Source organism: Protopterus annectens, chromosome 9.part0, assembly GCF_019279795.1.
Source record: "Protopterus annectens isolate FY-2018-M chromosome 9.part0, PAN1.0, whole genome shotgun sequence".
In the NCBI taxonomy this organism is placed as follows: Eukaryota; Metazoa; Chordata; order Ceratodontiformes; family Protopteridae; genus Protopterus; species Protopterus annectens.
The window spans coordinates 914374728-914400121 of record NC_056743.1 but is presented as its reverse complement, the minus strand read 5'-3'; the positions used below and the strand labels follow the sequence as shown (position 1 = coordinate 914400121).

At 43.3% G+C, this 25394-nt stretch overlaps 1 protein-coding gene across 2 annotated transcripts in view; it reads left to right on the top strand.

The window, feature by feature from the left end:
• STAT6 (signal transducer and activator of transcription 6) overlaps window positions 1–25394 on the top strand; it is a 2965055-nt gene that overhangs the window by 2646466 nt on the left and 293195 nt on the right. The gene's annotated exons all lie outside the window — the stretch shown is intronic.

Below are 25394 nucleotides of genomic sequence, written 5' to 3'. Positions count from 1 at the left end.
CTTCCCAAATTGCAACTTATGCAACTGTACTTGACAAGTTGCAAGCTTTTCCATTTTGTACTTGACTAAAGGTAGGAAAAAAAATGAAGTTATGTACCTACCATAACTTTCCATGTGAGTTGTCCATCTCGCCTTCATTCTTTACTGATGGGTTCAGAACCGATCCTAGGTTCTGACTCGGACGAATACTAAAGCTTGAGATCTTCAACCAGTTTGTGGCTAATTCCCTATCCCATGACACACTGGTACTTTCCTCAAATCTATACCCCATGAGTCTTAATAGTTATGAGCTCACTAGAAAAAGGTCAGAGTACAATTCTGACAAACATCAAGTTCTCGATCCTCTAGAAGCCTGGTTGGGGGTAGGAAGGGGGAAGTAAGAATGAAGCTGATATGGACAACTCACATAGAACGTTATGGTAGGTACATAACTTCTTTATATGAAGTTGTCCTATCTCGCCTTCATTCTTTACTGATGGGATAGCGTCCCTATCACCATCTTTCTCGGGTGGCTCATGGGAGTATATTCTTCAGGACAGTGGAACCAAAGGAAGCCCTGTCCCCGGAGGCCATATCTACTTTGTAATGAGTGATAAAGGTATGAGGCCTTGACCAAGTGGCTGCTGCACAAATTGTATCTTTTGGTAGTTTGGTAGAAAAAGCTGAGGAAATGTAGGCAGCCCTAGTTGAGTAAGCTTTTATCTTGTCTGGTAATGGTTTGTTCACTGAACTGTAAGTAAAGAAAATGCAATCTGACAAGCATTTAGATAAGGTGGTCATTGCTACAGGAGCACCTTTCCTGGAGTCTAAAAAGGAGACAAAAAGTTGATCAGTTTTCCTGATTTTTTTTGTTCTGTGTAAATAGATCCGAAGCTGTCTATGCACATTAAGTTGGTGTAGCATGTTTTCTGCCTTACTGCCATACTTAGGGAAAAACACCAGTAATTCTATAGACTGATTCAAATTCATTTCTGAACATACTTTGGGTAAAAAGGACGGGTTTGTTGGGAGAGAAACTCCATCATTGTGGAATAACATATATGGGGGGTTGATGGATAAAGCTTGTAACTCTGAAACCCTATGAGCAAAAGTTATAGCAACTAGAAAAATGGTGTTCCATGTTAGATACTTAAGGTCACATGAAGAAGCTGGTTCAAAAGGGGGGAAGATTATCCTTGACCGCACAAATTTTAGATTCCATAGTGTAAGAGGGGTTTTAATGGGTAGTCTCATGTGGACAGTACCTTTCAGAAAGGCCTTTGAAAGTCTATGAGACATGACATTAGACACTTCGTCACCAAAAAAAAAATTCGAAATTGCTGCTAACTAAACTCGAATACTTAAGGTCACATGAAGAAGCTGGTTCAAAAGGGGGGAAGATTATCCTTGACAGCACAAATTTTAGATTCCATAGTGTAAGAGGGGTTTTAATGGGTAGTCTCATGTGGACAGTACCTTTCAGAAAGGCCTTTGAAAGTCTATGAGACATGACATTAGACACTTCGTCACCAAAAAAAAAAAATTCGAAATTGCTGCTAACTAAACTCGAATACTTGCGGCAGCTGCTCCTTCATTGAAAAGTTGTGTCAAAAATTCCAAAATAGCAGATATTGGAGCTGAATAAGGGTTAATATGATTTTGTAATGCCCATATTGAGAATCTTTTCCACTTACAGAGATATAACTTCCTAGTAGATGTTTTGTGAGAAGATATCAGTATGTGTTGAGCTGCAGTAGAAAGGTTTACTAGCCTGGTTGTATTTGGAAGTGGAGCAACCAAGCTGTCAATTTGAAGGTCTGAAGGGATGGATGAAGAGCCCACAATGAATGAATCAGAAGGTCTGGTACTGGGCCCAGAATCCAAGGTTCTTCAAAAGATAAGGCCGTAGGAAGGGGAACCAAACCTGGCAAGGCCAGTAAGGGGCTATTAGAATTAAGGTCCTTCCCAAAGCACTGGCTTTCTGTAGAACATTGGGTATCAGTGGCAAGGGAGGGAATGCATAAAGGAGACCCGGGACCAATCGTGTACAAATGCATCCCTTGAGCCATCCCCCAGAGGGGTGATTAGGGCAAAGTAAATGCTGCATTATGTGTTCCTGGACATGGCAAAAACATCACAGCAAGGCTGGCCCCATTTGTGGAATATCATTCCCGTCACTTCTTTCTTCAGGGACCACTTGTGAGGCAATAGAATTGCCCTGCTTAGTTTGTCTGCTATCACGCTGGATCTCCCCAGGATATGCATTGCTATCAAAGTGCTGGGAGGAGGTTGCCCACTGCCATACTCTCAAGGCCTCTTGACATAGGGGGTAAAATTTGGTTCCTCCTTGTTTGTTTATGTACCAGACTACTGACATATGGTCTGGCTGGATTGCAATAGTCCCTAGAGGGAGAGAGTCTTGAAAGGACTGCAATGCTAGAAGTACCACTCTCATCTCTAGGACACTGATATGCAGGTTGGCCTCATGATCCTTCCATGTGTCTTGGGCTGTTCTGCCCTGATAACACTCCCACCCTATCAGGGAAGCGTCCGTGGTCACTCTGGCTACAAGGGGAGGTAGGACAAATGGACAACCTGTCATCACACAATCCGATGTCAGCCACCATTGAAGGTCTTTTTTGGAGGAATCCATGATTATTATTTGATGTGACATTGGAAGTAAGTTCTGGATCTTATTTGGTCTGCGGGGACATGCTGGATGACTCTTTTCTGTAGCAACTTTTGAATTTCTATGGTTGCTTGTTTCCTGTGACTTGGTGGAACATCCGGAATCTTTTTTATCAAGGGAGGTGGGGCAGAAAAGGGAACAGAGTAACCTCTGGATATGATACTTTGTACCCAGTTGTCTTTTGTTATTTTTAGCCAAGCATATGGGTACAAAGATAAGCGTCCCCCGACTGCCTCGAGAGACAGACAGGCGGGCCTCCTTTCAGGAGTGCTGATGGGGCTTCCCAAAGAACTGCCCTCTGTCACCCTGATTCTGCAGACACCCTCAGATGTGTGGTCAGTATCTTCCATTGTTGCCCCCTCCAGTGCGTCTAGAGGGGGTTCGCCACGTGTGTCCTGAAAGGTTCTTTGAGATTTCCAAAACCACATTTTTCCTTTGTTCTTACCTTTGGGGTAAGATCTAGTAGGTGTGGAAAAATGAACTCCAATGGCAGAAAGAGTCTTCCCCTCTTGTTCATACCTGGTGAGGGCTTCTTTCACTTTGGGTATGAAAAGGAATGAGCCATCGAAGGGGGTGTTCATGAAGGATGACTTGAAGGGCTGCGCAAATGAACACAAGTGCATCCAGGAATGTCTGCTAAGGGCAATTCCTGTACCCACTGCCCTGCTCGCTCCATCAGCTGTGTAAGATGCCAGATACATGGCCAAGTTTATGAAGGAATTAAGGGTGGAGAGCTGGGAGGATATTTTATCTGTAACCCCTGCAGCTACTGAACCCTGGAGAGTATCTCCCAGCTCTTTCAAGAGATCTCTTTGCAATCTAGTAAAATGGGTAAGGTACTTCAGTGACCTGAGTGTGAAGGTTGCTGAGGAGAACATGCGCTTTCCATATCTGTCCATCACTCGAGAGTCTTTGTTCGGTGGATGCACAGATGTGGATGTCTCAGATAACTCCTTCTTTCTTGGTGGCTGCCGCCACCACCATGGCATCAACAGGGACTCCTTTGGTTAGAAAAGAGTTGTCTTGTAGGGAAGTAATAAATGTATTGGGTCTCATAGGGACAGGTCCCACTGTTTCTGGAAACTCCCACATCTTTCGACAAACCAGACCCATGAAAGGCGGAGACACTCAAGTGGCGGACGGTTGAGACCCGAAAGCCTTCAGGTAAACAGACTCCTCTACAGTATGGTTTATGGGCTGCCCAGCCACCTTTCTGTTTGAGGATCTCTAAGATGTCTGCAAAGGAGACATCTTCTGAGGGTGACTGTGGAGACCCTTCTGAATCACTAAGGTCTGTGTCCAAGGTGATGGATTACTGAGGGGAGTCCAAATGCTTCTGTGAAGATAGGTGAAGGCTGCCAGCCTAGCCAGATAGAATTTTGTAGATAATTCTGTCATTTGTAAATATTAATATAAGCCACAGGCTTGTTCTTTTAAATGGGAAAAAATGTTGAATGTTGAACTGCAAAAATGTAACAACAGTGCACTCTGCTGTAACAAAGCTGATAAGTCAATTCTTTGATGTCAAAACTCGGAGCAGAGATGTCTAGATAAAGGCATTCTGCCCATTGTTTTGAGGCCAGAGTTAATGGCTAGAATTTGCATGTATAATTTCTTTTATTGCTCTGGTTTCTGTCCAGCTGCAGGATCAAAAGGGCTATTAACCTCTGAGTGTCTCTTAGCCTGGGAACCAGAAAGAAAAGATGTAGTCCGAAATGAATCAGTGTTACTGTGTTATCAATTTAAGGACAGAAAGAAAAAGAGCATTTGAGCATTTGTCTTGAGAACATCCAGCTCACCACTCTGCCTCTGTCTACATGTAAGTAGGATTTTAGAACTGTGTTTTCTCTTAGAAATAGCTCTGAATTAGGAAGATTAGACTGTTTTTCTATGTTGATGTCAGAACTTTTCTACTGTATTATTTTAAGTATTTCTCTGTGATCTCTGAACTCTTGACTAGCACTGTGTAGTAAGAAGTATTGTTTTGTATTTTTATTATTAAATATTTTAAACCTTTCAACGGTGGCTGTTTTGTGTAGATATAATTTATGCTCTAAGAGTACACTACATGTATATAGTGATACTGTACCAAGTCATTCCAAATAAGTCTTGACTGTTCACTCACACTTACTATTTGGATAATAATAATGCACAGTATAATTGGACACCCTTTCATAAGGCCTTTGAGTAGCTGATAAATATTAGCTGGGTGGTGGCAGTGATTTCCTCCACTGTATAGTCTGGGTAAAAGGGGCACAGCTGGAGAACCTGTGCCAGCCTTCCCCAGGAGTGTATGTGTGGTTGTATAAACTCTTATCTCAAAGTGTGTGTGTGTGTCAGCTACTTGTGCAGGGGCAGCAAGCACTGGTTGGACAGTGGGTGCTGGAGGTTTTAGCTTGCCCACTAGGCTGAGATCTGTACCCTATAGCTGTGCCAGTGGGAAGTCTTATTGGGGACCTGGAGAGAACGGGAGAAACCAGCCCCAGACTGACTGTGATCTCTGTGTGCTCTTAAGGGAAATTGTACTTTACTGTGTGTGTGTTTATTATACTTTCCCTATATGGATCCCCTCACTGGTGTTAGTGGTGAGGATTGAGGTTCCTTGATTGATGAACCAGTCCATGGGAGTCACAGCTTCCTCTTGAACAGCCTCTTCTGAGGAACCTCTTCAGTGGGACCTTCTGACGAGGTTTCAGAAGAGAAGGACTCGCCCAGTGGGGCATCCTGAGGATCTGGGTCTCTACGCTTTTCTGCAGTTGGTAATGCTGAGGCAGACACCAGTGCTTTTGGGGAAGGAACTGCTATACCTGATGAAGTGGTTGTCTGTGGGGACAATGCTCTCCTCATGTAACTGAAAGTTCCCCGGCCCCAATGCGAGAGAACCCATGGATCCAAAGAAACAGCAGATTCCCTTGGCACCAAGGCAATGGGCTCCGAGTCAGAGGTAGAAGCCGAACTCACCCACACCAAGGCCCCGAAAGGCAAGGTCGGACCTGAAAAATCGGTTTGACTCTCCTCCCCAGACCCGACTGGAGAGTGTTGGCCCTTAGACCCATCAGACGTCACCGAAGCAGTCTGGGCAGTTGGAGCTGAAGATCCTGAAGCAGGTCTTGGCACCAATGGCTCCACTGTTATCAGTTCCGAGCATTCTGGCTCCGAAGTCTTGAGTAGGGTCGGAAGAGGAACAGTTGTAGTTGGAGGGGGGCTGGTGAATCCGAAGCCCGATGGTTTGGTTCCGACAAAAGTTTGGCCAACGCCGGTGTCATCAAGAGCCTCTGCACCACACGATCCACATCGAAATGCGACAGGCTTCAAGAGGATTGATAAGAAGGGGCTGGAGAGGCTATTGATTAAAGTATCAGTGACTTTACTGTAAGAGATACCGGCTCCAGAGCAGGGGACCGGCTCCTCACTTGTAAGACCATCGGCTCCAAAACTAATGGAGCTGAGGTCGAAAGTCTCTGTGATCTTGTGGATTTAGTCGAGGATTGAGATTTTTCTAATGGCTCCGAAACCCCAGATAAAGACTCTTAGCAGTTTTGTCAGATTTCAGTAGAGAGGATTTTTTTTTGGGGGGGGGGCTTTGACCTTGCTCCAATGCCTCTTGAAAGGAAGGTTTAACTAGCCCTCTCATAATTAGTTTGTTCTTCCTTTCTTGTAGACCTCTGGCACTAAAAGAGTGGCATACTGCAGATGTTTCCGGCAAGTGTCGTGCGCCTAAACAATAAACACAGTCTCTGTGCCCATCTGTAATGGACATCTTCTGTCCACACTTGGGACATTTCTTAAAACCTGAAGGTTGTACTTCTTTCCCTTGTTTGGACATCATGTAAAGTTAAAAGAAATCATTAAGAAATAAAGTCTTCTGCAACTCTCTAATTTAAACAAGTTAGCAATAATAATCAGCAATTACAATCAGCCCTGACAAATCTCAGAACCAGGAACTTACACTCCGCAGTCAGAAAAAGTATCATTACACCAAAAGGGGAACACACAGAGAAAACTCTAAAACTTCTATATAAAAACTATGCAGTCAAACAGCACTTTATAATATCAAGTATAGCCAGTTAAACACTAGAAAAAACTACTATCTAAGCACACAATTATAAGAGAGTCCCTTACAGAAAGAAAATGACACCAAAACGCTATACAAGTACTTTAAACTACTTCTAATTAACAAGAAAAGGCAATGTAAAGCCTATAAGGGGGGTAGGGAATAGGCCTAAAAAAAAAAAAAAAAAAAAAAAAAAACTGCCAAAGTACACTTGAAAGAACAAACTCAAAGCGCTAAAGCACAATTTAAAGAAACTATCCTAAGGAGTTATAATCTACTCTTTTAAATGTAACATTTTTATGAAAGTTATCAAAAAACAGTAAAACACTTAACCTAAGCTGGAGAAGAACACCCTTTCAGCGGCAAACGAGATCTGAGGAAAGCACCAGTACATAATGGAATACGGAGTTAGCCACAAGCTGATTGAAGACCTCATGCTTTAGTACTCGGCCGAGTCAGAACCGAGGATCAGTTCTGAACTCATCAGTAAAGAATGAAGGCAAGATAGGACAACTTCACATCATCAGTTGAACAACCTTTTTATCCCTCATTGATATATATGTCAAACCTCCCAGAGTAGACTTTCCTCAAAGTTATGGGTTTTTTATATTTTTTTACTTTTCCTTCCCTTGTTAGCACTGCTGCTAGTACAGCACAGCATGCTCATTCAAAGCTATTAATATCTACAGTAGAGGTGATCCTAACCAAGGTCTTTAGATCACGTGTGGGGCTTTTGGAGGACCCACCTGTCATGTCAAGAGGCACGAAGACACAGAGAACGTGATATAATCTCACCAAGGTGGGCATTACAACTAAAATGTCTAGAAGCAAGAGTATATCACAAAACTTGCTTTTCAGTACTTGTACCTCATTAGAATTTAAGCTTTATATCCATGTATGCTATGCTATCTCTTTTTTTCATGTTAAAAAAGTAGCATTGCACACCCATGTGTAACATCCTTTTCTTTCATATGTATGGCATCTGTATTCTTATGTTTTCTCTCTGATCTCTAAATCTGGTATTTTTTTTTTGCAGTTTAAAATCTCAGCAGTATTTCTGCCTCTGCATATTTTTTTCCAGTTGCTCCCTTACTCTGTGTTGATTTTCAGGCATCAGTAATGTAGCTAAACATAGGTATTCATATTCCACTTAGTAACTCTTTCCCCATCGACAGCTGAGTTGATGAGGGATTGAGCCCCTGCACAAGAGTAGCTATATGTGCATAAATGTAAAATCCTCGTACCTATTCTACAGCTCATTCTGTGACCTTCAGTTTTAGATAGTTTGTCTACTTGCCCATTAGAATGTAAACAGTGTAGACTTGACATGGCATGCATGAACTCCCACTCATTCACAAATCTTTTGAATTTTTGACTTTTGTGTTACAGACCATTGTCAACTATGAAAACATCAGATATCCTGTCTTGAGAATATAGCCTTTAATGCAGTAGCCACTTATACATTTGTTATTTTTATCAGTTTGATCTTTTCAGAGTACCTGGAATAATAACCCACCCATACAAAATATGTAGTTCTTTCAAATAAAACAAATCAGAAGATCAAACTGGGCTCAACAGATAAAATGTATGTTAGTAAACATCTCTTCTTCATATGGATTGTTTCTATGATACTAGTATGCACTGCAGATGGAGTAGCTCTGCGCTGCTTACTCTATTTGAGCTGACATTCCTGGTCAAATTATTGTATATCTTGCTCTTTCTTTGCATTTTTACTGTTCCTAGATGTGACTCATGTATTCTATCAGGTGCTTGTATTTTCAGTTGACTGTGAAATAAAACATTTGCTAAGAAGTGGTCCACCTTCAGTAAGCTGTAAGACTGTGCGCAGCAGTCATTAGCACTACTCAGCACCTAAACCATTCTCAGGCTTTTTTTGCCTTCTACCCCTGTATCATCCTATATCTGTTCATCAAGCTCTCCAGTTCTTCATTGCTGAGTGAACCAGCTGGAAACAGAAAGCACTGCAGAGTGTACAAAAATTATTATTTAGTGTCCTAGAGTGCCTTTAGCTGTCTCTTAGTTTGGGGTAACTATGAAAACTGAACTGTAGAAAGGTAACTCATTTTCCTGTTCTTTCTTTTTTTTTTTTTTGTATATTAGTTTTTCAACATTTTTCCCTTCCTCTTCTTACTAACATGCAGACTCTGGGGCCTCATTTCCAGTTTGACAAAGTCCACTCTTCACCTCTATTCAGGCAAAAGCAAACAGGAAGCACAAAAGCCATGCATACTGCCTAGGCAAATGATAAATAAAGCACCAGTCAGTGCAATGTCTGCTTTCGCTTTATCAAGTGATGTACAAACAATGCCAAAAAAAGCTACAATGTTTCCTAATAAAGCAGGCCTCATCCAGCAAGCAGTCAAACCTCAGATGTTTGCCAAACCATGAAACCAATTCACCAACATCGCCACACAGTGGCCAGGAAGGATTACTAAGAATTTCAGAGATTTTTGTAGAAAAGTCTCACATCCAAGACTTCTTCTCCAGCAGTGAAGAGTTAGGCCATGGATGTGCAAGCCAAGTCCTGCATTCCAGGCTAGCACAAAAAGGTGGACACAATTTTACTGCCTAGTTTAGTACCCAGATCTTCAAAGCAGCCACTCCTCCCAAAAGCCTTCCTTACCCCAAACATGCTTCTTCATGCATTTGACTATAGAAATGTAGCAGAAATCATCATGAAACTAAACAGCAAGATACCAGCAGCCAATGTTCTTGTTTCCATAATTAACCCATTAGCACCTATGTGGTTTGGAATGTCACACCTCTAGCAGCCTACATACATCTTACATTCCAGAGCATTTTCTGAAAAATAAACTCAACAAGCACAAGACAAACAATTGTCTTTTGTGAATAAAAGCTATTAAAACTGTACAAATAGCAATGTTATCAGTAAGAAGTATTCTTTACAATGATAATCAGTGCATTCACAGTCTTTTCTATAATCATAATGCACACAAACCACAAATTATATTTTTTCTAACCTTTCACAAATTCCCATATCTTGAAAACGGGTCTGTATTACATTTTGAAAGACGTGTTCACCAAACACGTCTTAATCGACACCGAAATATCGACCTGTTAAAATCCTGAACGGCCGCTTCAGGGAATTTTTTTCCCCGGGAGAAAAAAACGCTTGGCCGTACACAAAGAAAAACAAACTTTCAAACCCTACATAGTGGGGGGGGGGGGCATTGCCCACTCCCTCCTAACTAAATATACCAACCCAGAGATTGCAGTATAGTGGGGAAAAGGGCAAATCCCCGATGACAGCCAAGTGATTTTTTTCCCCCCTAGGAAAAAATTTGCTGAAGCGGCCATTCGGGATTTTAAAGGGTCAATATTTCTGTTTTGATTAAGATGTGTTCGGCGAACACATCTTTCGACATGGTAATATAGACCCCTTGAAAACTATATAATCTACACATATATTGTTAGAATATTTTTGTTAACCATACAACAGCTTTCACATTGACAACAATAAATTCCTATCTAAGTGCATGTCTAAGATATTTACAGAAATATGAAATCATTTGTTTCATTGTATAATTAGCAATAAAAATAATACTAGATATCTCTTAAAATGTGCAACCTGCAGTACAAATATTAAAGAGTTTTCTTCAGCAACATCTAAGGTTTCACCCAATGCCATTAAACAGTTTGTAAGACACTTGTTTTTTTGAAGTATTAAGTACTTATGGAAATATTGCTTATATTCATAATTACTAACAAACAATTAGTGAAATTTCCAGAATTGTGTGACACAAACCAGCATTCTCGGTGAACAGTCCTGTGTCCCACATTGGTGTTTCACAAAGTACACCTTAATAAAATGTAGGTCTCTCAATTATGAAAATACGAACATAAGTATGAAAATATGAATGTGTCAAACAAAGATTAATTTCTCCACTGCAGGACATCCTAGACTAACAGACTTGCTGTCAATTTCTTAACTCCTTGCCCTTTCTAATACTGCCTACTACTAGCTGGTAAGTCACTTAGTTAAAGAAGCCAGACCCAGAAAAGTTCTGGATTCCATAAAGAGGTATGGGTGTGAACTGGAAGTATATAAAAAAGGAGTTTTAGGCTTCACTGAGTTAAGGGGAGGTGATAATTGGAGTACAGATGCTGCCATTTACACCTTTACAAGCTTATCCATTGCATTCTGCAATAGACTTATCAACACCTCCAATAGCTAGACTTCTATCATTAGACCTTTTACAGCAGAGTTAGTTTCAGTGGACCAGGCATCAACATTCTCAAGAGTATTTCACCTAATACTGATACTGCCTCAGCTCAATACTGAGTGCCATTCTTTCCAACTGCACATACGGTGCACATGCATGAAATGGCATCACACTTTCCCACACCCTCCTCAAGGACCATAGCACATATTGATGGCACAGGCACACCCACCAGTCAATGCTATTGGATGCATCTGCCCCAGTGTCACTGTGACAAGGGGATGGCACCACTGCCACTAGTGTTACAGGGGAGATGTGACCACTGCCATTGCTATAACATCCTGATGGCAGGATACCACCCACTGTGATATTGAAATGTCTGACAGTGATGTGGTTTAAATCCTATCACTGCCAATTAAGGGTGAAATAATAGCAAAAAAGTGCATATACTTTTATTTCAATAACTAATTCACTAAATATAGCCTGATCCCAACAATATAAAGGAAACATATACTGTTGTCTTTGGTATAGGCTTCGAGCATCCACACCCACACTGGACTGCACATACACAAGCTCAAGTCTTTAGCCAAAACACCCCCACGTCGCATCCTCACCACCTTCTCTGTGAACCAGCATCTTCTGATCTCCCTTTATCTGTGGTAGCCACCTACCACACAAATTACACACACACACACACACACACACACACACACACATACACACACCAGGTTAGCAGTATTCTCCAATTTCCCACAGCTCTCTTCCTGGCACAACAGTACTGCCACCACCCTGCAATAACCAATACTTGCAGTTATTTGCTGCTTTTAAGTTAAGCAAAATATAAAATCATATACATTAATCTCTTTCACTGGCACCTAGTCATAAGTATTCTAATGGGAGACGTGCCACACAGCATGTTAACCAATAGTGTAAATAATGGCTACCCTCTGTTCAGATAAATTACAGTGCATACATTTACATTTAATAACTAGTGGATGCCAGGCACAAGAACTTATAGGTAAAAATAATGAACTTTATTTAAATTTGTTTATTTTATTTTACAATTTGATAACCAGGTAAGTGAGCTGGCCTACATACCCTATTTAGTCATGACCTTGATACCCTTTTTAGTCATGACCTTGATACAAAGATGCAAAAAAAGTTCACATATTTAATAAACACTACAGTGTAGAGTACATTATTTACATGTACATGTTGCAAGTTTATATACATACATATATATATATATAGAGAGAGAGAGAGAGATGCATTTGTAGCAATATATAGCAGTGTATTTACATATGATTAGAAATTACATTATGTACAAGTGTATAGAAGAGGAATGTGTTTGAAATGCTTGAAAGACTTACATTGTGCAGGGACAATTGACCAGTGTCACAAAAACAAGTGCATTTAGATGTGTTTTGTAGAAACTGCTCAAGATGTTTTCTGAATATTGTAAATGTTTGAAATTGTTTATATCAATATGTAGAGAATTCAGCATAATAGCAGGTCTAGTTCTAGAGAAGGCTTTCTCACCAGGTATACATTTAAGTATGAATAAAGAAAATGGTGCAAATGCAGAGTAAAATATACATAAGTTGGCACAAACAGAAAAATACAATAAAAGGCAGAAAAACAGAGAGGATGCATACAGAAAATCCTACGCTTCAGATCCCTGCATTCCCTGGATGTCTCTTACTGCAGACATACTGTCACTAGCTGTCATAACTAATGTAAATTAATAACTGATACTCACAGATGGGTTCACTAAAAACAACACATCAGCAGCTCTTTCTCGCTCAGCACAACACAAGGTTACATACAGTATTTTCCTTAGACTTGTCATCACCAGGCATCATTTTCCTGACATTGGAGAAAAAAAGAAGTTATGTACTCCCCATAATGTTCCATCTGAGTAGTTGTACTTCATTTGTCTTCAACCTGTGGGTTACGGAACCGACTCAGATCCGAGCCGGTAATTTCACAAGCATCTGCTCCGAGTTCCAAACTCCTTCCCTACCCATAATACACCACCACCAGCTTCCTTCCCTCAGATCGAGTTTGCTACCTCATAAAACAAAGAACCCAGTCCAACAAACCTTATTTTATCATCTTTTCCCAGCTAGAGCCGCAAAAACATACTCTGCTACATACTAAGCCAGCAGGTTTGGGGGAAGGGGAAGAAGGGAGGATGGTTGAAGACAAATGAAGTACAACTACTCAGATGGAACATTATGGTGAGTACATAACTTCTTTATCTGAAGTAGTTTACTTCATTTGGTCTTCAACCTGTGGGACAGAGTCCCTAGCTACCTATATCCTTGGGTGGCCCTCATGGAAAGATGTTCCAAAGCACCACAGAGCCAAAGGATGCCTGGCCTCTAGATACCAAATCCAACTTATAAAACAATAAAAGTATTAGATGAGGACCAAGTAGCCGCAGAACAGATGTCATCCAAGGACACCCTGGTCCAGAAGGCCGCTGAAGTAGCCATGGACCTGGTGGAATGGGCAATAACCTGACCCAGAGGAGACAAGCCTTTGTCTTTGTACACTTGAAAAATACAGAAACAAATCCATTTAGCAATGGTCACCTTGGAAATGGGTTTACCCAAAAATGGTTTAGAAAAAGACACAAACAATTGGTCAGCCTTTCGGAAAGACTTGTTCTGTGTAAGTAAAAACATAGTTGTCTATGAACATCTAACAAATGCAACTTGTATTCACTTTTATTTTTGAAATTTGGGAAGAAAACAGGTAAAACTGATAGTATGATTGGTGTTTACCTCAGAGGCCACTTTGGGAAGAAAAGAGGGAATGGTATGAAGAGAAACCCTGTCCTTGTGGAAAACCATGTACACAACCTTGACAGACAATGCCTGGAGTTCCAAGACCCTCCTAGCCGAGGTTATAGCCACTAGAAAAGCTGCCTTCCAGGACAGAAATTTAATGTCTACTGTTGCAGCTGGTTCAAAAGGAGGAGCAACCAGTGCTTGCAATACCAAGGTAAGGACCCATGGAGGAGTGGGATTTTCGACCAGAGGACGCAAGAGAAAGGTACCTTTTATAAAGGCTTTGCACAATCTGGAAGAAGCCAAAGAAATCATATTTTCACCAACGTGGAAATTGGAAATGGCAGCAAGTTGTACCTTCACTGTCGAAGAACTAGCCCCTTGTTGAAAAATGTTTGGCAAAAATTCAAGAATAGCCGGAATTGGTGCCAAGAAGGGATCCAAGTTTCTCTGAGAGGCCCAGATGGAAAAATGCTTCCATTTGCTACAGTACATTTTGCTGGTGGAGGATTTAAGAGCTGCCACCAGAATAGACTTGACAGAAGAAGACAAACCATGAGTCCTGGCAATTAGGGGAAATGGAGCAGCCAAGCTGTTAGCTTCAGAATGTCCAGGTTTAGATGAGGGACCCCTGAAGGGTGAGATATGAGATCCGGCTGGGATTCAAAATCCAAGGAGGAACTAGAAGATGACACCAGAGGAAGGAAAACCAACCCTGGTGAGGCCAAAACGGGGCAATGAGGATGACTTTGCTCCCCAGTTGATGTGCTTTCTGTAAAAACTTTGGGACAAAAGGTAATGAAGGATAAGCATAAAGAAGTCCAGGAGGACAAGTCTGGACGAGAGCGTCTTTGGGGAATTCCCCCAGCGGGAGGGTTCAGAGTGAAGAACTCGCTGCACTTCGCATTGTAAGGAGATGCAAAGAGATCGCAGCAAGGCTGACCCCACTTTAGAAAGATCTGCTTTGCTACTGAAGGATTCAGAGACCACTCGTAAGGCATCAGGATAGGATGGCTTAGCTTGTCTGCCAGAATGTTGGACCATCCCAGAATGTGCATTGCTACCAGAAAGCGACTGGTGGAGACTGCCTATTCCCAAACTCTCACGGCCTTGAGACAGCAGGGGTAGGATCTGGTCCCTCCTTGTTTGTTGATGTACCAGACCACCAACATGTTGTCTGACTGAATTGCAATTGTTCCTAGAGGAAGAAAGGCTTGAAGGGCCTGCAACACTAAAAGGACCGCTCTCATCTCTAGAACATTGTTATGCAAACAGGTCTTGATCGGGGACCACACGCCTTGGACTGTCCTTCCCGAGCAATGCCCCCCCCCACCCTAGCTGGGAGGCATCCGTGGTCACTGTGGCTTGGGCCGGGGCTGCAACAAATGGATGTCCCTCGAGTATGACCAGAGAATGCATCCACAAAAGGAGGGACACCATGCAGGCTTTGCTTACGTGTATCGGATATGTCAGTGGAAGATCCAGCATAGACCATTGTACTGCAAGAGTCCACTGTAGTACTCGCATATGCAAAAGAGCACATGGAATAAGTGTAATCGTGGCTGCCATAGAGCTGAGGGCTAGCAACACTGCCTCCACTGGCGGTAGATATGAGTGAAAAATGACAGCGGCGTGCACTCATAGATTTTGAATTCTCTCTGACGTTAGGAAGATTTTTGTCTGCAAGGTGTCTGTCTGTACTCTGATGAACTCTATGACCTGGACAGGGTGTAGAAGAGATTTGGCAATGTAGACTGAAATGCCTAGATGATCCACTAAATGCAGGAAATAGTCCCTGGTCTGACAAAGTAGACACTTGGTGGAAGCAGCAAGGAGCCAATCGTCCAGGTACAGAAAGACCTGAATCCTCTGAAGCCTCAGGTGACCCGCTACCACTGCCATAACCTTGATGAACACCCTGGGGGCTGTGGTGAGACCAAGGTGTGGAGCTCGTAACTGACAATGATTGGCTACTAGCCGGAAGCGAAGGAACCTCCTGGAGCTTCTGTGTATCTTTGTGAGAGTATCCTGGAGGTCTAACGAGCACATCCAGTCCCTCTCTTGCAAGTAAGGCAGGATGCACTGTAACATGACCATCCGGAACTTCTCTTTGGCAACGGACAGGTTCAGGGTTGACAGGTCCACAATGGGCCTTAAGTCCCCCGTCTTTTTTGGCACCAAAAATAACCTGGAATAGATGCCCGATCTGGACTGATCTCGGGGGATGGGTTCAACGGCTCGCCTCTTTAGAAGCTTATTTCTAGTGCTGCTGCCTCCCTTTGCACAGGTGGTACGTCTGGAAGTTTTTGGTGGCACAGGGAGAGCCACAAAAGGGATTGTATAACCTCTGGATATGATCCATAGCACCTAACGGTCTGATGACATGGACTCTCATGCCGTCAGGTGCAAAGACAGGTGACCACTGACTGCCTCCAGAGTAGAGCAATCGGGCAACCCCTCAGGGTTGCTGTGTGAGCCTGTCCAAGAACTGTTCTCAAGACCCAAAATTCCTTGGAACCCCTCTGCCCCTATGCCGGCGTCTCTCTTGACCCTCTCTGCTTCTAGGGGAAGATGAGCCCTGAGTGTCCCGGGAATACTGAGACTTCTGGAGCCACATCTTCTTTTGCCCTCTCTGATTCTGAGAAAAAGATCTTTGAGGGTTCGAGAAGCAGATCCCGATGGCAGACCGTGTCTTCCCGTCCTTCTCGGTCTGGACCAACGTGTCACGGATGGTCTTACCAAAAAGGGAAGAGTCGTCATAAGGGACATTCACAAAGGACACCCTAAAGGGCTCTGAGAACTGACACGATCTAAGCCAGGCGTGACACCTCATGGCAATGCTGGACCCAGCTGCCTTAGCTGCTCCCTGGGTGCCGTGCAAGAGGAGGCAAATGGACATATTTGAGACCGCTTTCAGGGTGGCCATCTTCACGGAGAATGTATTTTTGTCCTCCTGCGAAGTGGACCCAAAGGGCAACTCAGCAAGTTCCTTAAAGTTGCTCTGCAGTGGAATAACGTGGGCCAAGTAGTTCAGCTCCCTTACAGAAAAGGTTGCTGATGCATACACACACTTCCCTAGGCAGTCCATCATCCTGGAATCTCGGTCGGAGGGATGGACCGTGGAACTCTCCTGAGGTAGTTCCTTTTTGGTGGCTACTGCTACCACCATAGCGTCTACAGGGGACCCTTTATTCCAGGCAGGTCTGTCCGAAGGTGGGCTTAAAATTTTATCAGGGTGCCTTGGAAAAGGCACCATGGTGTCCAGTTCCTTCCAAGTCCGTGAAGTGATTAAGTCCTCAAAAGGATCCATGGGGGGGGGGGACACAGGAAGTAAACGGGCCCGCGCTGAAGGCCTCCAAGAACACCGACTCATCCGAGAAAGGTTTTGGGGTGGACCAGCCTCCCTGCTGACATAAACATTCCATGATATCTCCAAAGAAGACATCCTCGGGAGGTCATCTGGGGGAACCTTCCCCTTCCTCCAAGTCGGTGTCCTCCGTGAGGGACTCAGGGGAGGAGTCCAAGTGCCCCCTCTTGCACGTACTCTTGTGAGGGACCTCTCTGGTGGGGCTCTCCGGAGAGGGCTCACAAGCCACCTGATGTTCTTCAAGGGGAACCATATGGGGCACTTCGAGTGTGGGCTGTCCCTGCGGTAAAAAGATGGGAGTCGCACCTAGACCAGGGGGAGTCGGGGCGGAATCCTAAGTAATAGTCAGGGGTCTTGATCCAACAGAGAGAGCCCTTTCCACTACATCAAACACAGAGGGACAGCAAACTTCCTCGGACCCTAGCACGGCAGCTGCTCTCTTGGGGTCTGAATGGATTGGAGCTGGTCCCGAAGGAGATGGAGCGGTGAGGAGATCGCCTCAGCCCAACAAGGCTAGAGCCGACAGGAAAAACTCCACCCCCTCAAATCCAACGCCCAGGCTACAGCTCCGAGAGCCGCTCAGATCCAAAATAGTCTATTCTGACATGCTCAAGGTAACTGCCGGCGTCGAGGTAGCAAGTACCATCGGTGCCGACACCCTGACTCTGAAGCTCCTCGGATCCAGATACTCTGAAGCCAACGGTCGGATTGGAGCAGGAGAAATAGGTGAAAAGAAGGGGAGCGAGTTACCCCCTCAAGAAGGAGAGGGAGCTGGTAAGACTTCCATCTGGATATGCGTCTTAATAAACCTCCTCATCATTTTATCCATGTCAGATTCTGAAAGGCTACAGGTGGACCGCTTCAAGGCTACGGACTCCGACTTAGCTGGTCGGTGTTCCGAAGCCCTGGAAGATGACCTAGGCTCCTCCAGCTCCAGAGAAAAATGAGGTGATCAGAGCCAAGGGGAGATAGGTTTAGAAACAACCTCCACCTTAGGAGGAGGCCCCGCTGAAGCAGAATGGTCCGGGGACCTCTTTCTGTGTCTTTCATCTCTCTCTCTCTCTTTTTTCTTTAGCTTTGTGGAGTCCCCATCCCCCGGCCTAGAAGCGGGAGGTTGAGTCCCAGCCTTGAAGGGAGAGACAGAGAGACAGCTACTGAGACTGAAGATGTGGTCACAGCCGTGACTGCCGAAGAGGAAGAAGTGACCACCTCAGAAGCAGGGAGAAGGCCCTTCATAATGAGTTTAGCCCTGTGGTCTGTCAGAGCTCATGGGTTAAAACCCACGCAAATGCTAAAGTCTATCGACAGGTGGGCCGCACCCAAGCAGATAATACACAGCGTGTGGCCATCGGCAGGTGACAACTTATGGCCACACTCTGTGCATTTCTGAAACACCTGTTTCAGTTGATCAGCCATTCTAAGAAAAGAACAATAGCCTAATATTACCCCCAGCCAATCCACATATGCACACACGCAAAATGCTAAGGGAAAGGAAACAACTTTTTTTTTTTTAAACATGACGCACCAGCGAGGGGGAGGAAAGGGGAACCTACACCACTAACTAGCCCTACACACACTAACAGCAAAAACACTTGCCAAAGGTATTAATGGGAAATTTTCTCTACTTGTTAAGCACCTATTTGTTTGTTCTGATTACTTGCCAAGGAGTGTATCATATAACTGGTTTGCAGTTAAAAGCATTCTGTAGAATTGCCTTGCTCCTTTATCTGTTTAAAACTTTCATTTTGTGGTTCACTGCTGTTCTTCTGCTGTGATAAACATTTCTGTAGTGTTTACTGTCTAAATGAGTGTAGGCTAGTAGTTGTAGTATTGACCCAGTTTAGATTTGCTGTCTCTGGGCCTGTTTGCTTTTGTAGTGGTTGTTCTGAGCACATGATCAGGCCATCTTGAATTAGCAGAAGCCTTTCTTTACCTTTGTGGCAGGATTGTGTTGATTGGCTGCTGGCTGGTGGAGGTTGGATGGTCTAGGGTTTGGAGTAAGCATTCATTGGTTCTTTTGAGATTTTTTTAAAAAGTTGTTTAATGTTGTGTCTTCTGGTATTTAAGCCTTAACTGTGAGAGGAGTTCTCTCTGTACACAATGAGCCGAGAGGAGGAGGGGCACTGACTACAACTCTGATGTGAGATATATAAAAATAAGTATCCTGTTTTTTTTCTTATTTTTACAAGTTATTGCTTCTAGCAATTTATATATAACACTTTGTATTGCCTGCTGCATACTTTTTACTGTATTTTATTGCTATTAACTAATATGCAAGGTTAAACTAAAATTGTCTGCCTTACAGGGCCTGATAAGGTTTTTACTGTCACACTGTTTGTAAAGCTTTTTAGCTAGTTTCACTGTGTGAAAGGTATTAACGGGAAATTTTCTCTACTTGTTAAGCACCTATTTGTTTGTTCTGATTTCTTGCCAAGGAGTGTATCATATAACTGATTTGTTTGCAGTTAGAAGCATTCTGTAGAATCGCCTTGCTCCTTTATCTGTTTAAAACTTTCATTTTGTGGTTCACTGCTGTTCTTCTGCTGTGATAAACATTTCTGTAGTGTTTACTGTCTAAATGAGTGTAGGCTAGTAGATGTAGTATTGACCCAGTTCAGATTTTCTGTCTCTGGGCCTGTTTGCTTTTGTAGTGGTTGTCCTGAGCACATGATCAGGCCATCTTGAATTAGCAGAAGCCTTTCTTTACCTTTGTGGCAGGATTGTGTTGATTGGCTGCTGGCTGGTGGAGGTTGGATGGTCTAGGGCTTGGAGTAAGCACTCATTGGTTCTTTTGAGATTTTTTTAAAAAGTTGTTTAATGTTGTGTCTTCTGGTATTTAAGCCCTAACTATGAGAGGAGTTCTCTCTATACACACTAAGCCGAGAGGAGGAGGGGCATTGACTACAACTCTGATGTGAGATATATAAAAATAAGTATCCTGTTTTTTTTCTTATTTTTACAAGTTATTGCTTCTAGCAATTTATATATAACACTTTTTATTGCCTGCTGCATACTTTTTACTGTATTTTATTGCCATTAACTAATATGCAAGGTTAAACTAAAATTGTCTGCCTTACAGGGCCTGATAAGGTTTTTACTGTCACACTGTTTGTAAAGCTTTTTAGCTAGTTTCACTGTGTGAAAGATATTAACGGGAAATTTTCTCTACTTGTTAAGCACCTATTTGTTTGTTCTGATTTCCTGCCAAGGAGTCTATCATATAACTGATTTGTTTGCAGTTAAAAGCATTATGTAGAGTCTCCCTGCTCCTTTATCTATTTAAAACTTTCATTTTGTGGCTCGCTGCTGCTCTTCTGCTGTGATAAACATTTCTGTAGTGTTTACTGTCTAAAAAAGTGTAGGTTAGTAGCTGTAGTATTTTTCCCACCATCCCTCCCTGTTGGTGTCTTGGTGTTACACTTGGTGGCTTTGCAGTTTCCCGCCCCTATTGTAAATTTGATCTGGGTTACTCCTCCCAGACTAGTGTCATTAGCTCATTCTACCTAATACAGAGATAACATTTGAGAAGGCCACAACCCACGTAGTTTCCTAACCTTGAATTATTTTCTACTTCTCCGCTCTCCCTTTCCTTTACAAAAAAAAAAAAAAAAAAAAAAAAACTTTGATAGAATCTCCCTGTGTTCTGCTTAACTGTAACAAAAAAGATTTACACTTGTTTCCTGCCTTTCTTGTAACTAGTCTAGTCCAGATACAGATTTGCTATATCCAGGACTGTTTGCAAGCTTCTGAGCACCACAAGCCTGTCTGTGTTGGAGGGAAGCCTGCTAGCTTATCAGTGGGAGTGGTAAACACTAGGTAACCTATCTACCACATAAGCAGTGGGTTCTGGCCCAGAAATTGTAGTTATTGGTCGTTTGGGCAGTATTTCCATCGCTCTCAACTTCCTGATTTAAAAGCCCGCATTTGCACTTGTTTCTTTCCTGTAACTAGTCTAGTTCAGATATATATTCTTAGTTTTAGCACTTGAATTTGCTTATTCATGCCCAGCACTTGTTCAGAACTTGTTGTAAGCACTATATAAGCTACAAATTACTACAACACTCAACCTTCCTCATTACCTAGAGGAAAACAGTTTTTATACTTACTTTCTTCACTTACTTAGAGAAAAACAGCTCTTGTACTCATTTTCCTCACTTGTCTACAGGAAAAAAGTTTTTAATTCAGGCATGTCCAAGAGTCAGATCCCAGTGTTCTCTCCTGTCTACCTGATGAATCTGGGCATATTGGGGCAATGTAGCAATTTCCTCATGTACACAGCCAACTCTGTCCTCCTACCACCCAACACTACAACCTGTGAGAGATGCACTTATCTAGCCAAAATGGAGGTAAAGCTCTCTCCAACCAAGACTGAACTTCACAGTCAAGAGGAGAAGGTAAACACTTGCACCACACCACACACATCACATAGTCCCACTAAACCTACACCGCTGAAATCCACACATAGAAACACAAAACATTTGTGGAGGCTCTCAATAATAATCTGCTCAGGAACAGAGACCTCCAAAGTAGAAACGCAAGCAACCTCTACCCCCAACACAACCCAAATGACACATAGCCCACAGACTCAGTGTGCCACTCAACCACAGCCCATAAGGCAAAACAATGTGCCCAACACACTAGTCATAGGTGACTCTATAGTCATGCACACTGATGTCCCACTCACCAGGCTAAACAAGGAGAAGGTTATTGTCAACTGCCTGTCGAGTGCCAGGATCCACCATATAACCCACGCACTCAGGTCAGTCCACAAAAAGTACAAATATGACTCTGTCATTGTCCATGTTGGTGTGAATGACCTGAGATGTACCTCCCTGGACTGCATGAAAAGAGACATGGAAGAGCTCTCCAATCTTGTAGCCTAGGCAGGTATGACCCTAGCCCTGAGTAGCATCCTACCATCGCCCAGAATGATACTGCAGTACAAGGACAAAATGATTGACTTCAACAATTGGCTTAGCTACTGGTGTCATTCTAAGGGGATCCAGTATCTGTCTGCCTGGGACGACATGGTCGACAGACCACAATACTTTGCCAGAGATGGCCTGCACCTGTCACCCCTGGGATTCTGGATACTGGCTAAGGCTTTTGCTGCCCCTATAGTGCCATTTTTAGGCAAGGTTCAAATGAAAAATTCACAACCGTAACAGGAACAGGCAAGCAAAAACTGAGGGTAATGCTACTCAATGCTAGAAGCTTAAATCTCAAAATGCACTCCCTGATATCTGTGAAGTGACTGAGACCTGGCTAAAGACTCCAGAGAGCACCCCTGCATTACCAGGCTATAATTCATACCACACTTTTCGGCCATGCAACCTGGACTGGAACACCAAAGACGGAGGTGTGTCAACATCCAGACCTCCAGGCTAGCTGCTTAGCATAATGCATCCGAGGTTATCCAAGTGCAACAAACTCTGGGCAAAACTGTAATCCAAATTGTAGCTTGCTACAGATCCCCCACCATACCCCAGGATTCCCACTCATCTTTTCTTGATATACTGGAAAATATTAGGGTTCAACCAAACACCCTAATAATGGGCGATTTCAACTACCCCAGCATTAATTTGGAAAACTACTCATGTACCAACTCCTTCGCTTAACACTTTCTGGAATTCATAAATTCCAATGCCCTGGATCAACTTATCCACACCCCCCACCAGGGGCAACAATATCCTAGACCTAGCCATTACCAACATGAGTGACCGGTGTTCCACACCTGAAGTCAACTCCTCGTTGGTCAGATCCAACCATAAGCTAATCAGCCTAGATATCCACATCCCGCCCCCACCCCCCATTAAGGAAACCATAGTAAAAAAGTTCTTCAAAGACAACTTCATGCTTCTTAAGATAGACGTGGTGAACTTCATGACACCCATACAGATGGACAATACAGTTACGACTGCTCAATCCTACACAAATGCACTGTATAAGCACTTACACAAGTGCATGGATCATGCTATCCCAAACAGAACCAAGACACTATCCTCCAAAAAAAAGAAGCTAGTCTGGTGGTGCCCTGCCATAAACAAACTCTACAACAGAAGGAAGAAACTGTTGCAAAAGAGAGTAAAATCCCATGAGTGGAGGAGCTCCGTGGTCAGCCTCAGTAAGAAGCTGAGATCCCTTATAAGATCCTCCAAAGCCAGCTACGAAAAAAAAAATTGCCACTGATTCTAATGACAACCACAAAGCATTCTATAGCTATGTCAAGAATCTCAATGGCAACACCCAGATCTGCTCTGAGTTACAGCACAACGACACAAATTACAGAACCAACTGATATTGCCAACATCCTGGCAGAAAGATTCAGTGCTAACTTTACCCCCCCCCCCTCACCTCCTAAAAGGCACATATCTATACAGGAAGAATGCAGAGTCCCTGTAATAACAACTACGCAGGTAAAAACTGCACTCTCTAAAGCCAAAAACACAGCATCCATTGGACCGGACAACATCCCAGGCTATGTTTTACATGAACTTCAGAATGAACTGGCTCCCCACCTAAGCACCATGTTCAATCATAGCCTCATGTCAGGCTTTGTGCCCACTGAATGGTGCACAGCAACAGTTATCCCACTCCATAAAGGGGAGTCGTCATTGATCCTGGGAACTATCACCCTATTTGCCTGACATGCCTGGTTTGTAAGGCCATGGAACGTATCATCATGGAACTCATAAACAAAGACATTGGTAATCTCCAAACTCTAGACCCCACCCAGTTCTGGTTTGTAAAAGGCAAATCATCCCTTATGAACGTGATAGACTTTTTTGAAGCAGTCACCAAAGCCGTAGACGAGGGTAAGGTGGTTCACACAGCCTAACTTGACCTCGCCAAGGCTTTCAACACCATCCCCCATTCTAAAATTATAGTTAAACTCACTAAACTAGGTGTAAATCCCTATGTCATAAGATGGGTTGCCAAATGGCTCACTGACAGAACCCACACTGTAAAAGTTGAAGACTCCAAATATGACTTCAAACTAGTGACAAGTGGAGTACCACATGGTTCAGTCCTGGGACCTCTCCTGTTTGGTATCTACTTCTCTGAAGTACAGGCTAACACAGAAGGCCTTTGGCTAATGAAGTTCGGAGATGACTGCAAACTAGGAGCCATAGTCAAGTCCCCAAATGATGTGGACATCCTACAGAAGCACCTCACTGAGACAGATGCCTGGTGTCAGAGCCATGGCCTCAAGCTCAATGCCAAAAAGTGCATTATCATCCCCTTTGGTAAAAACTCTGTACCCATGAACTACCACATAGGCGGCAGTATACTTAACGCCAAATGTGTGATAAGAGACCTTGAGACCCAGGTGGACAGTAGTCTCTCCTTTGATAATCACAGTGCCACAGTAGTCAGGAAATCCTTCTACGTGGCACACCTCATCACAAAAGGTTTCTCATCCAGGAAAAAAGAGGTCATTGTTCCCCTCTACTCGACACTCATTAGACCCATTATAGAATACAACGCCCCTTTTGGAATGTACCTCACAAGACATCTGCAGCAGCTGGAAAGGCCACAGAAGTACCTCACAAAGAGGATTGCTGGTCTCAAACAGGTGCACTACACTGACCGTCTCAAAAAACTCCAGCTTTACTCCATAGCATATCGCCTACTCCGAGGTGATTTCTGCTTAACATATAAAGCTATGTGAAACCCAGAGCTGCTGGACATGCTTCACCTAAAGAAATCCCATTCCCTCTGAGCTACATGCTCTAGGGACCTAAACATTGTTACCACAATAAATAGGACATGCTGGAGGGATAGATTCCTGTCCCAAAGACTTCCCATACTCTGGGGCAAGCTACCCATCTATGTCAAGCAAAGTTCCTTATAAGCACTCTTCAAGAAAAATCTTGATGAGTGGATGGGAAATAGGAAATACACCCTGGGGATCACTTCTGTAGCTCTGCTAGATAGGGGCACAGGAAAATAACTTTCTTGGGTGGTGTAAGCCAGGGAACCTTGTTGGGTAGGCTTACTTAGGCCCTTGGGCCCACAGCCTAGTACCCACCTATGAACCTATAAAAAATGCTCAAAGTTACTCACAATACCTGGAGCTCGGAGATCACGATGCAAACGCAAAAGCGGCAAACGAGATCTGAGGGAAGGAAGGTGGTGGTGGTGTATCATGGGTAGGGGGAGGAGCTTGGAGCTCACAGCAGATGCTTGAAAATGCCGGCGCGGATCCGAATCGGATCCGTAACCCACAGTTTGAAGACAAATGAAGTAAACTACTTCAGATAAAGTTCTTTTACTCATCCTGGCAATATTTCTCAGAAACAAAAGC